The sequence below is a fragment of the Nicotiana tomentosiformis genome, chromosome 5 (assembly GCF_000390325.3).
Source record: "Nicotiana tomentosiformis chromosome 5, ASM39032v3, whole genome shotgun sequence".
In the NCBI taxonomy this organism is placed as follows: domain Eukaryota; kingdom Viridiplantae; phylum Streptophyta; class Magnoliopsida; order Solanales; family Solanaceae; genus Nicotiana; species Nicotiana tomentosiformis.
Window position 1 is genome coordinate 17,265,427 of NC_090816.1, and position 15,002 is coordinate 17,280,428.

Genomic DNA, 15,002 nt, shown 5'->3' on the forward strand with positions numbered 1-15,002 from the left:
ATTTTGGAAGAGCACGGATACTCATCAAGTGCCGCTATGGTATTAGTTGGACACTGGTGGAATATGATGTAGAGCATGCTTTATGCAAAGATAATAACACATTGCCAAGTATTTGCATGATAAATATGTGAAAGCAATAAACGCAGTATTAAGGTAAAACATAAAGGACATAAAAAGAAAGACAAAAGAAGAAGTTAGGTCGTGGAATATAGGGAATATAATAAAGTAAGCAAGGGAACAGGGGTGGGAGAGACATGACGTAGCAATTTTTAAACCAATGAAAAGAATTTTTAGAGAAAATAAATATGAATAGGAAAAGGGATACGCATGTTATAACCAATTTAAGCAAGGAAGGGTGGAGAATGGAAGGGATTTGCATATTACAACGAATTCAAATAAAGGGAGAATAGGGAACAGATGTGCATGTAGCAGCAAAATAAAAAGGAAGAGGGAAGCACATTTTATCAAAGAAGACTAATCCATATAAGCCAAATTCGCTATGGTAAGAGCCTAAGCGTAAATCCCCTAGCAGAGTAGCCATGCTGTCGCGCCACCTTTTTCTTCGCGAAATCGGGTTTCGACACGTGACAACTCTTTTAAGGAGGTATTAAAAGAGGAGAGTCGCCACCTAACGATTTTTAAGGTGCGTTAGGGCACCTATTATGCAAATAACTCTATTTTAACTAGTCAACGCCACCAAAGATCGGGTAAGGGCTCAAGTTACCTCAAAGAGAAGGTGTTAGGCACTCCTCGAGGTCCATAACTATGGGTCCTGGCCGAACTTAAATTATATGGATTAGTCTATATGATCAAGTAAGCAAAGAGAGTACAAAATCTAAGAATTTTATTACAAAGAAATCTTGAATAGGGAGGTGCAACTATTTTTCCGTTCTAATAGGGGGTCCTAAGTTTTTTAGCCTAAAGAATCATCCCGTGCAATATAAATAATACTCTGTAACTCCCTTAGAATAGGTAGTTACTCATATTATTCAGCAGGCACAGACTATCATCTCCTGCTACCCGATTACTATGTTAAAGTTTTTACATAAAAGCATTCTAATTCAATTCTAAGTCGTACCCTGTGCGTGCATTACCCGTCCCATACCTATGGTCCGAGAGGCATTGGACCTCTATTTAGGGTGGTTCTAGACTTTACTTAGGCTGCTCAAAATAATAAAACTAGGCGACATACAAAACACATATTGGACTTCAAATATGGCAGTTAAGGGCTCAAGTTTGCCTCCGTACTTAAGCAACAAATGCACGCAAGACAAATTTCAGGTTAAGCAATTCAGAATTAAGAAACTTAAATCCCTATAGACATGATTTCTATGTGACAAGGCATCAAGGAATGCAAGTAGTTTTCAGAGGCCAAGCGTTGCTTATCTCCAAATTATACGATTGTGGCATGCTGATTTGAGATTTGAAGGTTTCCAGTTATTTAACTTATAAATATTGTGTCTAGGTGTGAATCACTAAGTGACAATGAAACCTATTGGAGGAAAGCCCAGAATTATTCATGCTTTCTAACAATAGCATACACGAAACAATGTTTGAGCGATTTAACATTAACAAATTATGGCAAGTAATTATATCCTATAGGCAGGATCTCTAACATTCAGCACTTAGAGCTGATTTTATCGTCATACCTTAATCCTATAGGCATAACTTCTAGTGAATAACTGAAGCGAATTGAAGGAAAATTAATTGACATTTGTTTCTATAGGTAGGTTTCTAATGTATTTGAAAGTAGTCATGCAGATTGAAGGAGTGTTTACTTCCTATAGGCATGTTGTTTATAAATGCGTAGCAGTAGACATAATATTTGAACTCATGATTAATGGTAAACAAGTAGTGTGTGTGTGCTTCTCCTAATATCATGATTTCTATAGTGCTCATGTAATCGAACAACGCATATAGCAAACACATTATTAAGTCTTATAGGCATGTTATCTACCTGTTGTATGCAGATATTAAACTCTACCTATTCCCTTTTTACTAATACCCCAATTGTTTGTACAAAGGTTATTACATGCCTAATAATGAGTAAAAGTAATAAATGTTACATAACAGTGATAATAGACCCATAGCAAGCCCAAACAATAAATATCCAGCATTGCCTAGACCTTTAATAACTCTTACACGACGTATCCAGGCCTTTAACAAAGAGCCACATTCATTATACGACTCAGGGATCCATAGAGGAGTCCAAAATCAGTTTACTTAACCATAGCACCAAGTGTTGCATTACTTGAAGCAATCAATTCAGGTACACAACACATAACAGGGGAAATGGAGTGAATAGGAACAGTTTTGAGATTAAGGGAATGTCTAAGGACCAAGCCCTAGTGTGTCAGAGTTCACAAGGGCCAAAATTAGACCCCGAATAGTGCTCACACTAGGGAGGACAACAATAGAACCTAGATAGCCTTGGCTTTTAGCCTAATAAGAATGAAGGATTCAGAATAGCATAAGTAGCAAGTAAGGAAGGTGGATAGTGATGGAGGGACAGAAGTTAGGTAATACACTTATACTTAAAATAGACATAGCCAAGTTGAGCATACAAAACAACTAATCAAGCAGATCACAAGACTTTGTTCAGTAGAACTTCAACATTTAGCAAAGTAGCACATAACAAACACATATTGGAGAAATTAGCAGGAGGAACATGTTTGTAAAGTTTGAAAAAAGTTAACACAAACAGGTTTAGACCTAAGAAGTCCAATTTAGGTTAAGTATACATCTTAGCATCAATAAGATATACGTATTAATTCTCATCAGGAAATAGGAGTGCATTGAGACATGATAGGGAGTACACATTATGGAAAAATCATATGTGGGAAGGGTTAGGGGAGAAACAAGTTTGCAGTCACAAATGCACAATACAGACAAGTTAAAACCTAAGAGATTATGCTAAACATGCATCCTAGTGTCATGCTAATCAGTATTTAGACACGATGGGGGATGCACATTGTGACAAGCCAAATAATCACTGAAAGAACAAGATATCAGATGAACCATAGACATGCTGGGGAACATATTGGCACAGAAGCAAGATCATAGAGAATGGTCTTAATACAAATTGAAACACATTGTACATGCAAGACAAATATTGCAGAGATTCAGAGCAGTGTGAGGTATAAAGTTCATACCAAATAACACATGTAGGGATTCTGGGATTGACACAATAGACTAATTAACTAAAGAATATCTAAGTTATGCCATAAAATAAAATGGTTCAAACAGGGCAGAGAAAACAAGTTGAGGTAGCTGTTAAGATCTCAATCAATCACTAATGGGGTATGAGGATCATGCTGAGTGACACAATAGCAGGGGAACATGTCACAATTAACATAGGAAGTTCTAGCACAAGTGTGAAGCATTCATTATATAGATTACGGACAAAGCAAATAAGCATGTTTTAGGGAACATTCAGGCACTAATATACTGGCTAAATGAAACTTAAGAGGGTCAGATTATCCAAGTTAGACTTAGGCAATCTCAGGACTAGCAGCATTAGAAGGAAGTCAAATGCTAAAGAGACTTAGAACAAAGTAGAATTAACAGAATCGTGCACAAAAGGAATCCAGAAAATATTTTAAGCCATGGATTCCAGAGGTGAGAACACATGTAAATCAAAGACACATAGGGATGAAATTGCAAAAGTCAAGAGGCTTACCAGTTAAACGGACAACAATAAAGAACAAAAGATCCATAAAAACCCAGAAACCTCGATGCGTCAAATTTCCCAAGAGTTTCGAAAGAACCCCGGGCAATGCTCGCACCAAGAGAAAGTTCGAGCATCAGACTCTCAGTGGCCTTGGCTTTCAGCCGGCCAACACAAAACACAGAACAAGATAATGAAGGAATTAACAGAGCAAAGCTTCAAATTTTTAGTTAGATTATATCAATTATTTTTTCAAAGGGGAATAGAAATGGGTTTATATAGTAGCAAAATTAGACGAATAAACAAGGAAATAAAGTAAATAAAACCTAATAGAAGGAAAGAAAACATGCAAAATCGATTCAGATCAATTTAGGAGAGAAAATGGGTAAACCCTCATTTAGATGAGGAACAAAAAATGGCCAAAATCTCGCTGAATCGAAGTCAAGGAGTCTGATAGTTAATATATCAGGTCAGAAATATGAATATGATATAGAATCAGAAACAAATGAACACAACAACTGAGCTTCCATATATAATCAAGTAACCAGTACTTGTAGCATTCAAAATATGGTAAGTAACTCCGCGTATGCAAAAACGAAAAGGAATCATGGATGGTTTTCATGTAATGTCGGATTGGGACTGAGATTTGAGTGAGGACGGCTAGGGTTTAGGTTTGAGAGATTAGAGCGTGTGAGGATACATAGGCGGTGGGGTGGGTATTTGTCTCTAGGGTTTGGGGTATTGTGGATATAAGAAAATGGTAGGTTAATTATGGGTCGTTGATCATTTAAGATCAACGATCAAGATTGAACGGGGCAGGTTATTAAGCGGGTCGCAACCGAGTTAATTTCAGGGGTCGATTGGATTGGGCTTTGGGGGGTTGGGCCAGAGATTTAGGGCTTGTTTGGTCGAAAAATTGGCTCAAAATTTGGGCCAGCCTTTAAATAATAAATTAAGGGAAAACATATTTTAATAAAATAATTAAATAAATTATAAAAATGTTGTTTATGTATATTAATACCTTAAAATAATAGTATAAGATTATAAAAATGTAAGATATTATTTTGACCCTGAATAAAATGACAAATACAATAGAATTGTTAAATATAGGCTATTATTGTGAGATTGTGCAAATAGCCTGAAAATACTAATGTAATTATAAAAAATAGAGTAAAATACCTAAAGCAAATATTATAGATACAAAATAAAGATTTAGGTAATTGAGTCATCACAAAATAATTTGAAGGAATAATTAATAATTATTCAAGCAATTTAAATATAAAAAATCAATTTAAAAGCTATAAAAATTATGGAAAATTATAGAAGATGCTTGCATAAATCTTGTAAATTAAATAATGATGCAAGTTAATATTTTGAAAGCATATACACTTATTTGCAAAAATATGAGGGCAAAATTGGGTATCAACAATATACATGACATCTGTCTACAAGTCTCTAAGAGTACATAAACGTCATAAAGGTCGGGACAGGGCCCCGTCATACCAATCAATACATGCCCAAATCATACTGACCAAATAGGCAATTCCAGAGCAAGTGGAGTACACCAACACCTTCCGTTGAGCCGATAGCCTACTAGGAAGATGAAAATTCATCCATGTCTAAAAGTTTCAGATCTATTCTCTCCATCGAGGTAAGAGTCGTAGGCGTGATGGAGATGGCAGACTCGCGATGGTGGAAGCGAAGAGGGAGTAGGATAACAGATCCGGCCATGGCTACGGAATGAGCTTTTGGAAATATGAAGCAGAATCGTCGGAGAAGAAGGAAATCTGAAGCACAGTCGCCGGAAATCTGAATAGATCTAGCCGATGTCACACCCATTGTTTTTTACCCTAACCCCTTTTAAGAGAGAAAAGTGATTTTTAAGCTCAAAGGGTTTTCAATTAAAAGTGACAAGAGATTGTGTTTCAAAGGATTTTTCAGAATCACCACTTGACATTTGGTTTAGGTGTATCAAGTCACCGTTTGAAAATATTTTTTACTTTTGAAATACGCTTGAATCTAAAACATAGTCTGCACCAGAAATTCCAAGTAAGGAATTCATTTGACTCGGGAAGAAGGTGTTAGGCATTCCTCGAGTCTCGTAACTGGTACAGTTGCATACCTGATCTAGTTGACTTTAGAGAATACTCGAATTGAGGTAAAACAAATAAGAAGTAAACAAACACAAAAGGTTCAAGGTTGTCCCCACCTAAATAAAAGAAGAAAATATAAAAAAAATTATACTATAATTCTGTACTAGCCTATACCAAAGCTTCCTCGATGATGTCCTCCTTTGCTTCTATTTACATATACTGCAGGGCATTCCCCTAAATAAAATAATATTTACAAAAAGCTCTTCGGGGCATTCCCCCTATAGAATAATCAACCAACGGGAACAACCTCTCACCTCAAAGAAAATAAAAGAAACAAGAACTAATGTTTGCCTACCTGTGTCGTCGGCCTAAGCATGATCCTAACGGTCAAAACAAAATAAATAAGGCAATAAACATGTAAGCCTAATTTCTCTTTCATTGAACTAATCCCAGACCATTGTTTGCTTCTTTTAATCTACTCCCGTTGACTTAATTTTCAAAATCAATTCATCAGAAACAACGCCTTGTATTTCTTGGCCTAATATTTGCTTAACAATCTAAATTACAATTAAATTCCAAGCATTAACAACTAAACAAAAGAAATTACTTCAGTAACTCAACATTAACAAACACACTATAAACTCTACAACTAACACCAAGAGATGGCTGAAAACAGTGGTTTAAAAAAAAGATGAAGCAGATGATTAAAACTTAAAAGAGATGGCTGTTTAGAGCTGTGTTTTCGGCTGATTTTTGGGGTTTAGGAGCAGAGGTTTCCTCTGATTTTTGTTTTGTATCCGTCTGTCTCCTCACTGTGCCTATCTCCCCTTCTACTCTATCCCTCCCTTCTCTGTTTTTTGTTACTATAAGTCTAATGTTCTCAATATATCAAGATGATATCTTGGAGAGAGAAAAATTGTGGGACCTATGCCTAAGGAAATTTTATGGAAAGTGTTCCCTGTGTGAGTTAATTTGATAAAATTATGTAATTGTGCCAAAATGCCAGAATGAACAAAAGAACATGTTACTACTATTCTCGTCTATTTATAGCCCGTTTGGCCAAACTTCAAAAAATCATCTTATTTTGAGGAAAAAAATTCTGAATTTTTTTCCTTCTCAAAAGTACTTTTTAGTGTGTGTTTGACTAATTAATTTGAAAAGTACTTCTGAGCAACAATTAGTATTTGGCCAAGCTTTAAAAAACTTTTTCTAAATGTATTTTTCTTTAAAAATACTTTTGGAGAGAAACTGTTTTTTTCTAATTCTCCAAAACTGTTTCTCCTTCTCTTCAAAAGTACTTTTTTTCCTTTCAAAAACTTGGCCAAAAACCTTAATTTCAGGAAAAAATACTTTTGGCAAAAAAAATGCTTTTGTCTCAAAAGAAACTTGGTCAAACAAGCTATTAGAGTGAGTTGGCAAAATTCTATTGGTTTAAAGGAAAGAAATAAAACTAAAACTTTCTTTGCTACGTTGTTTCATTTTAGAGACAAACAAAATACTAACAAAATGCCTATTATCTAAACTAGTATTAGTACCTGCGCGGACGCACGGACACTAACCATGTTAAATATTTGAGTTATTTGGATTATATGTAAATAATTTTAAAGTTTAAATATTCTCGATAAATATAGATAATCATTGGATATTAATTAAGAAATACTACATAAAAATGATTAAACATTTCTCAAATCTTCTAGTTATAATTCTATTTTTCTTTTTTGATACCATTCTCGTCGGTGTCATTGGATCCAAAAAATAGTCATGGAGCAAAATAATAACTCATATTTATGGCAAAACAATCAAAGGTTGAGACTATGAAGGACTCTTCTAGCCAATGATTTTTTTCTAGTATGACTCCATTTTGATATTTGACATTAACCATGTTAAATATCTGAGTTATTTGAATTATATGTAAATAACCTTAAAATTTAAACCTTCTAGATAATTATAGATAATCATTATATATTAATAAAGAAACATTACATGAAAAAAGACTAACATTTTCTCAAATCTCGTAGTGATAATTATATTTTTGCACCATTCTTATTTGTGTCATTGAAACCTAAAAATAGTCACAAAGCGAAATAATAACTCTATTTATGAGCTATGGCAAAGCACAGAGGTTGGCACAATATGACGATTCTTTGGTTACGACGTGACTCTGTTACCACGACTTGAATTCTTATTTGGTATGCTATTATGTTTAAAAAAAAATTTATATTTTGAAATTTTAATTTCTAAAACATTATATATATTTCAATAATGATTATCTTTATAATGATGCAGGTGAAGATATTATCCTTAATTTAAAATTTACTTTAATATAAATAAAGTTTTTATGTGGACAATTTCTATTAAAACTCATACTTTTATTGCAAAATAAATTATTTTTAATATATATATATATATATATATATATATATATATATATATATATATATATATATATATATATATATATATATATATATATATAACACACACACACACAAACATAGTCAAATATAGAATAAAGTTACCATATACTATTGACATTTATTAGCTTGCCACTTGACTTAACCACAATGCCAATTATATATGGTAACTTTATTTCTTTATTATATATATATATATATATATATATATATATATATATATATATATATATATATATATATATATATAGATAGATATATAGATATAGATATAGATATAGATAAGAGAAAATCATAAAAAGAAAAACTGAATAGCTATATAAACAAATCTAAGTTTAAATGAAAACACAATTATGAATTTTTTTTAAACGTTTCTTTTTATCCTTTGTGACGTCCCCCAATTCAGCAATGCATTTCTTTTAATTATTATTATTATGATGATGATGATGATGATTATCTCTTCTATAAGAATAGTTGGTTGCTCCTCCCTTGTTATCATTTGTCGCCTAACTTAGATTATGTCTTCTGATTCCTCTATAGTACATTATTAGTTTCAATCTCTAGATTTCGTCTATTCAAAGAGTTCTTATCCAGTTGCAGCTACTGTTATGGCGTAGGTCCTTGAAATTGTAGTCTACACCTATCGTCTGTCAATCAACCTCGCTCACCTCTATGCTACCATACTTACTAAGAAAAAGCAGTCCGATACACACATCCCGCATTCACACACAAAGCTACCATACTTATCTGCTCTTAAAAATCATGTGATCATGTTTATTTTATAATCTATTATTTTACAAACTTGTCATTTATAAGAAGCACTTCCAATCTAAAGAGTTATTTTTCCTAGATGGCGCTTAACAAATTTATTTGAGCTTTTGTATACGGGTAAAATCGAACTCAGGATTTGACCGAGCATCCAACACGACAATTTGGGATCGAAAGATGGTGATAAAATTTCGAAGATCGGTTCCTGCCTGACCGAATTAGCCATCGGAACCACCAGACTTGCCCTCGAGCTTATCGAGGTCATAACCGGTCCCGGTCATAACGGTTTCAAGGAATATATTATCAGCTTATCCGACAGGGGTCCGAAATTCCCGTAACTAACCGAGCATTACGGCGAAAATCATAGAACATACCAAAAAAGGGACCAACGGTCAACAAATCAACGACCTTTAGACCTTTTATGAAATAATATAATAATACCTTAAAAGTAGGTTTCCCTAATATATAAAGGGGTCTCACAATTCATGAAGGGGATGGTAACATATACTCATAAGCAATACATTACCGTTATCTTCTAAATTCTTATTGTTTGTTATCTTGGTGTCAATCAAAAGACATTCGACTCAAGGGTGGTAAGCTTTCCTAGGCCGAAATTACCCGAAATCCGTATGGTTTGCAGTTAATTTATCGTTATTTATTTCAATTGCAATCTAATTTATCGTTCAGTATCAAGTTAATCCGCATATCCTTTAAACCACTAACAAATTCAATTTTTATCCGATTTTAAGGGTAAACAGTTTGGCGCCCAACGTTGGGCTAAGGATAATAGCGGCAATTTGATACGAATCATCATAACACACCCCATTTTACACTTGTTCTTTGAAGTGTTTCTGATTTCAGGTCAGGATCGAAATGTCAAATCCACAGCCTATCCCACTAAACATAGACACAGAATCTGGCCACCACGGCAGGAACAACAATAGAGCGCTCGGTAACGAGGCAACATCGGTTGATCTTGGTAGAATCCTGGTGGTGGTTCCCATCGATGCCTGTTCATATATGGCCATCGACACAAACCAACCCACCGACCCCGAAAACAGCGTGCGCATGGAAGTGCATTCGATTGCCAAAATACTCACGACGACAAAAATGATGGAATCAACCTGCGTATGATCTTTGAAATGCTACAGGCTCAACAGACGGCGATAGCTCAGTTGCAGAATCAAGGTCGAACACTAAGCAGGAACGAACCCGAGCTCCCCCAGGAAGCCATCCACAGAAACGAACCAATCTCAGAAAAAACGAGCGAGAGTGAATCGGGGACTAACCCCGAAATCCTGAAATTGCTCGAAGAATTGAAGAAACGGATAGAAACAGGGGAAAAGAAAATCAAAGCCAATGATAAAAAAGGTGGAAACCTACAATTCTAGGGTCGACCAAATCCCAGGAGCACCCCCGATATTGAAGGGCCTGGATTTCAAAAAAATTATTCAAAGGCCTTTTCCCCTGAGCGCGGTTTCGAAGCCGATCCCCATAAAGTTTCGCATGCCCGAAATCCCAAGTACAACAGAATGACCGACCCAAACGAGCATGTAACCTCTTATACATGTGCCATCAAAGGGAACGACTTGGAAGATGATGAGATCGAGTCTGTCTTGTTGAAATAATTCGGAGAGACCCTGTCAAAGGGAGCTATGATATAGTACCACAACCTTCCTCCTAATTCTGTTGACTCGTTTGATATGCTTGCAGATTCCTTCGTAAAAGCATACGCCGGTGCTATAAAGGTTGAGACCAGGAAGTCAAACCTTTTCAAAGTAAAGCAGAGGGATAACAAGATGCTCAGAGGGTTCGTTTCTCGATTCCAGATGGAACAGATGGATTCGCTCCTGGTCGCGGATGATTGGGCCGTTCAGGCTTTCACCCAAGGACTCAACATTCGAAGCTCATTAGCTTCACATCAGTTGAAATAGAACTTGGTAGAATATCCAGACATCACTTGGATCGAGGTCCATAAACAGTATCAATCAAAAATTAGGGTCGAGGATGACCAACTCGGGATCCCTTCAGGATCCGAGCACCCCGTCAGGATCACCGACCGAGTCAAAAGAGACACCGATCACGAACCTAGATCAAACCGGGATTGGTATCAACCATACAATAGGGACCAGAGAATTAATGGATCCGGGAGAAACCTTATGAGAAATGAAAAAGGGAATGATCGACGACAAAACAACTGAGGACTAATGGGCAAAAATAGCTTCGACGGGCCCATCGGGCATAAAGAAGCACCGAGGCTATCAGAGTATAATTTCGGCATCGATGCCTCTACTATCGTGTCCGTCATAGGATACATCAAAGATACCAAATGGCCTCAACCTTTGCAATCCGATCCAGCCCAAAGGGATCTAATCTTATGCAAATATCACGGCACTCACGGTCATAGAACGGAAGACTGTCGACAATTAAGGGAAGAGGTAGCCCGGCTGTTCAACAATGGGCATCTCCGAGAATTCCTCAGTGATCGGGCCATGAACCATTTCAGGAATAGAGACTCGAAAAAATGAACCAAACCAGAAGAACCTCAACACGTCATAAACATGATCATCGGTGGGGTCGACATTCCCCAGGGACCGATGTTGAAGCGCACCAAATTTTTCATCACAAGTGAAAAATGGACTCGAGATTACCTACTGGAAGGGACCTTGTCGTTCAATGACAAAGACGCATAGGGGATCACACAGGCCCATAAGGGTGCACTGGTAATATCGATACTCATAAATAAATATCGAATTAAATGTGTGTTGATTGATCCAGATAGCTCGGCTAACATCATCAGATCGAGGGTCGTGGAACAACTTTGCCTACAAGGTCAGATCGTACCTGCAGTTCAAATCCTAAACAAGTTCAATATGGCCTGTGAGACCACTAAAGGGGAAATAATATTACCAGTAAACGTCACCAGAACCATTCAGAAAACCAAGTTATATGTAATCGAAGGGGATATGAGATACAACGCTTTGCTTGAAAGGCCATGGATTCACAACATGAGAGCAATACCTTCGATATTACACCAGGTGCTCAAATTCCCGACGCCAACCAAAACAGTGTGCGGGGAACAACCGGCCATAAGGGAGATGTTCCTAGTCGATGAGGTGATCTCGACATCCACTCTCTCGGTATCTAAGAGTAAGGATTCGGTGATAAAAAATGGGGCCAAATAGGAATCATTGATACCAACCTCGACAGAATCGGATGAGCGGGAATAGACGAGGGTGATGACAACGGAGTCTCCAGGTCTTTCATAACCCCTGATGATTCCGATGTTACAAAATCAACGATCGAGGAACTGGAGAAAGTCATACTAAGTAAACACTTGCCAGATTGAAATGTATACCTGGGCACGGGGTTAAACCCTGAGCTGAGGAAAAAACTCATTCAATTTCTTATAGCTAACAAGGATTGTTTTTCTTGGTCCCACCTCGATATGACAGGGATACCACCGGAAATAACCACTCACAAGCTAAGCTTGGACCCAATGTTCCACCAGGTCAAGCAGAAGAGGAGGCCCCAGTCCGAGGTCAAACATGCTTTCATCAAGGACGAGGTATCTAAACTCCTTAAAATAGGGTCCGTTCGGGAAGTTAAATACCCGAATTGGTTAGCAAACGTAGTGGTAGTTCCCAACAAAGAGGATAAATTTAGAATGTGTATAGACTATAAGTGTATAGACTATAAGGATTTTCCCAACATCGATCGTATGATCGATGCCACGGCCGGCCATGAGATCCTCAGTTTTCTCGATGCCCACTCCGGGTACAACTAAATACGGATGAACCCGGATGATCAAGAAACAACCTCCTTTATCACTAAATATGGCACATATTGCTATAACGTAATGCCATTCGGGTTAAAAAAATGTCGGTGCCACTTACCAACGCCTACTAAACCGGATGTTCGAAGAACAAATAGGAAAATCAATGGAAGTTTACATTGACGATATGTTGGTTAAGTCCCTGCGAGCAGAGGACCATAAAACACTTGCAGGAAACCTTCAACGTATTGAAAAACGATAACATGAAACTGAATCCGGAGAAATGTACGTTCGAAGTTGGATCGGGTAAATTCCTAGGATTCATGGTATCTAATCGAGGAATCAAGATTAATCCCGATAAGATCAAAGCCATCGAGGAAATCGGTTGTAGATAATGTAAAGGCTGTGCAGAGGCTAAGCGGGCACATAGCCGCTCTGGCGCAATTCATCTCGAGGTCCACCATAAAAGTCACTGATTCTTCTCATTATTGAAGAAAAAGAGTAATTTCTCATGGACTCTAGAATGCCAACGGGTCTTGGAAGAGCTCAAGCAATATCTATCGATCCCGCCGCTTCTCCACACGCCGAAGATAGACGAACAACTATACCTATATTTGGCGGTCTCGAAGATAGCGGTAAGTGGAGTCCTGGTCCGGGAAAAAAAGGTACGCAATTCCCAATTTAATATGTTAGCAGAACTTTAGGTGAGACCGAAACTAGATACCCTCACCTAGAGAAATTGGCGCTTGCCTTGCTAAGCGCCTCTAGGAAGTTGAAACCGTATTTGCAGTGCTACCCAATACATGTTGTGACTACTTACCCATTGAAAAATATAATGCATAAACCCGAACTCTCGGGACAGTTGGCCAAGTGGGTCGTTGAGGTCAGCGGGTACGACATTGAATATCGATCCCAAACTGCCATAAATCCCAAATTCTGGCAGACTTTGTGGCCGAATTTACGTCGGCGCTGGTAGCCGAAGTCGAAAGAGAGTTATTATTAAACTCGGGGACTTCTTCGGGGATTTGGACCCTCTTTATAGATGGGGCCTTGAACGCGAAGGGGTCTGGACTTGGCATCGTTTTAAAACCACCGAAAGGTAATATAGTTAGACAATCTATTAGAACTATAAGATTGACTAACAATGAGGTCGAATATGAGACCATGAAGAAGATTTAGAAATAGTAAAAGAAAGATTAAGTACATCAAGTATACCAAACCAATTAACTTATGAAATACCAACATCATCAAGAATAAGTACATCAAGAAGAGAATATATAATCCCAAAAAATTTAATAAGAAACACAAAAGAAAAAATAAATACATACCACTACTATATAACTGGAATCATGGAACAAAGAAAATATCAAATATTAATAAATACAGGACAAGAAGAAAACTATATTACAAGAGAATTAGTAACAGAAACTGAAATAATAACTACTGAACAATTATGCCCTGAATTACCTAAAGAATTAATAATAAATGAAGAAATAACAGAAAAAGAAATAATTATTGGAGGAATACCTTTAATAATACAATTTAAAATATATCAAGAAAACGAAAACGAAAATATTACACTAGGAATAAAATATAATCTATGAAAAATTACTCACCTTTGAAATAACAGAAATAATGGACCAGAATTGGACAGAATTAATTATACCAGAAATAGATTTATATGAACTAGATTTATATTTCGATAACACATAATGAACAATATATACCTACAATATTGGCAACAAACTACCGACAGTATAAAATTACTAACAAATCTAGTAAAAACTAATATAGAAGAATATCAAAGAACCCAAGATATAGAATATATAGAATATATATTAGAAAGCTTAAAAGAAATAATTAGACTATTCCACTACAAAAAGAATATTATGAAAAAGCTTTTACATCTGACTGAATTATAAATGAAATTAAACAAAAATAGAAAGGATACTAAAAATAAAGAAAGGCCACTAAAAATGGTATCAGAGCTATAGATTAAAAATGAATCAAGAAGAATTTGCCATAGACGAAAAAACATATGAAAATCAAGATGGATTGAAAATAAAAATAATATTTTCAAATTTAGGCAGAAGATATAAAAAAATAGGAGACCAATTATACCTAATGATAGAAAAAGAAACAGCAAGATTAGAAGATAGCTTAACAGCTATGACGAGAATAAGTAAAGAAAATGAAGAAATTGATAAGAAAAAAGAAATAGAAATTATTAAAAATCAAGCAAACAGGGAAATACAACAATTAGAAGAAACTAAAAACACAAAAAT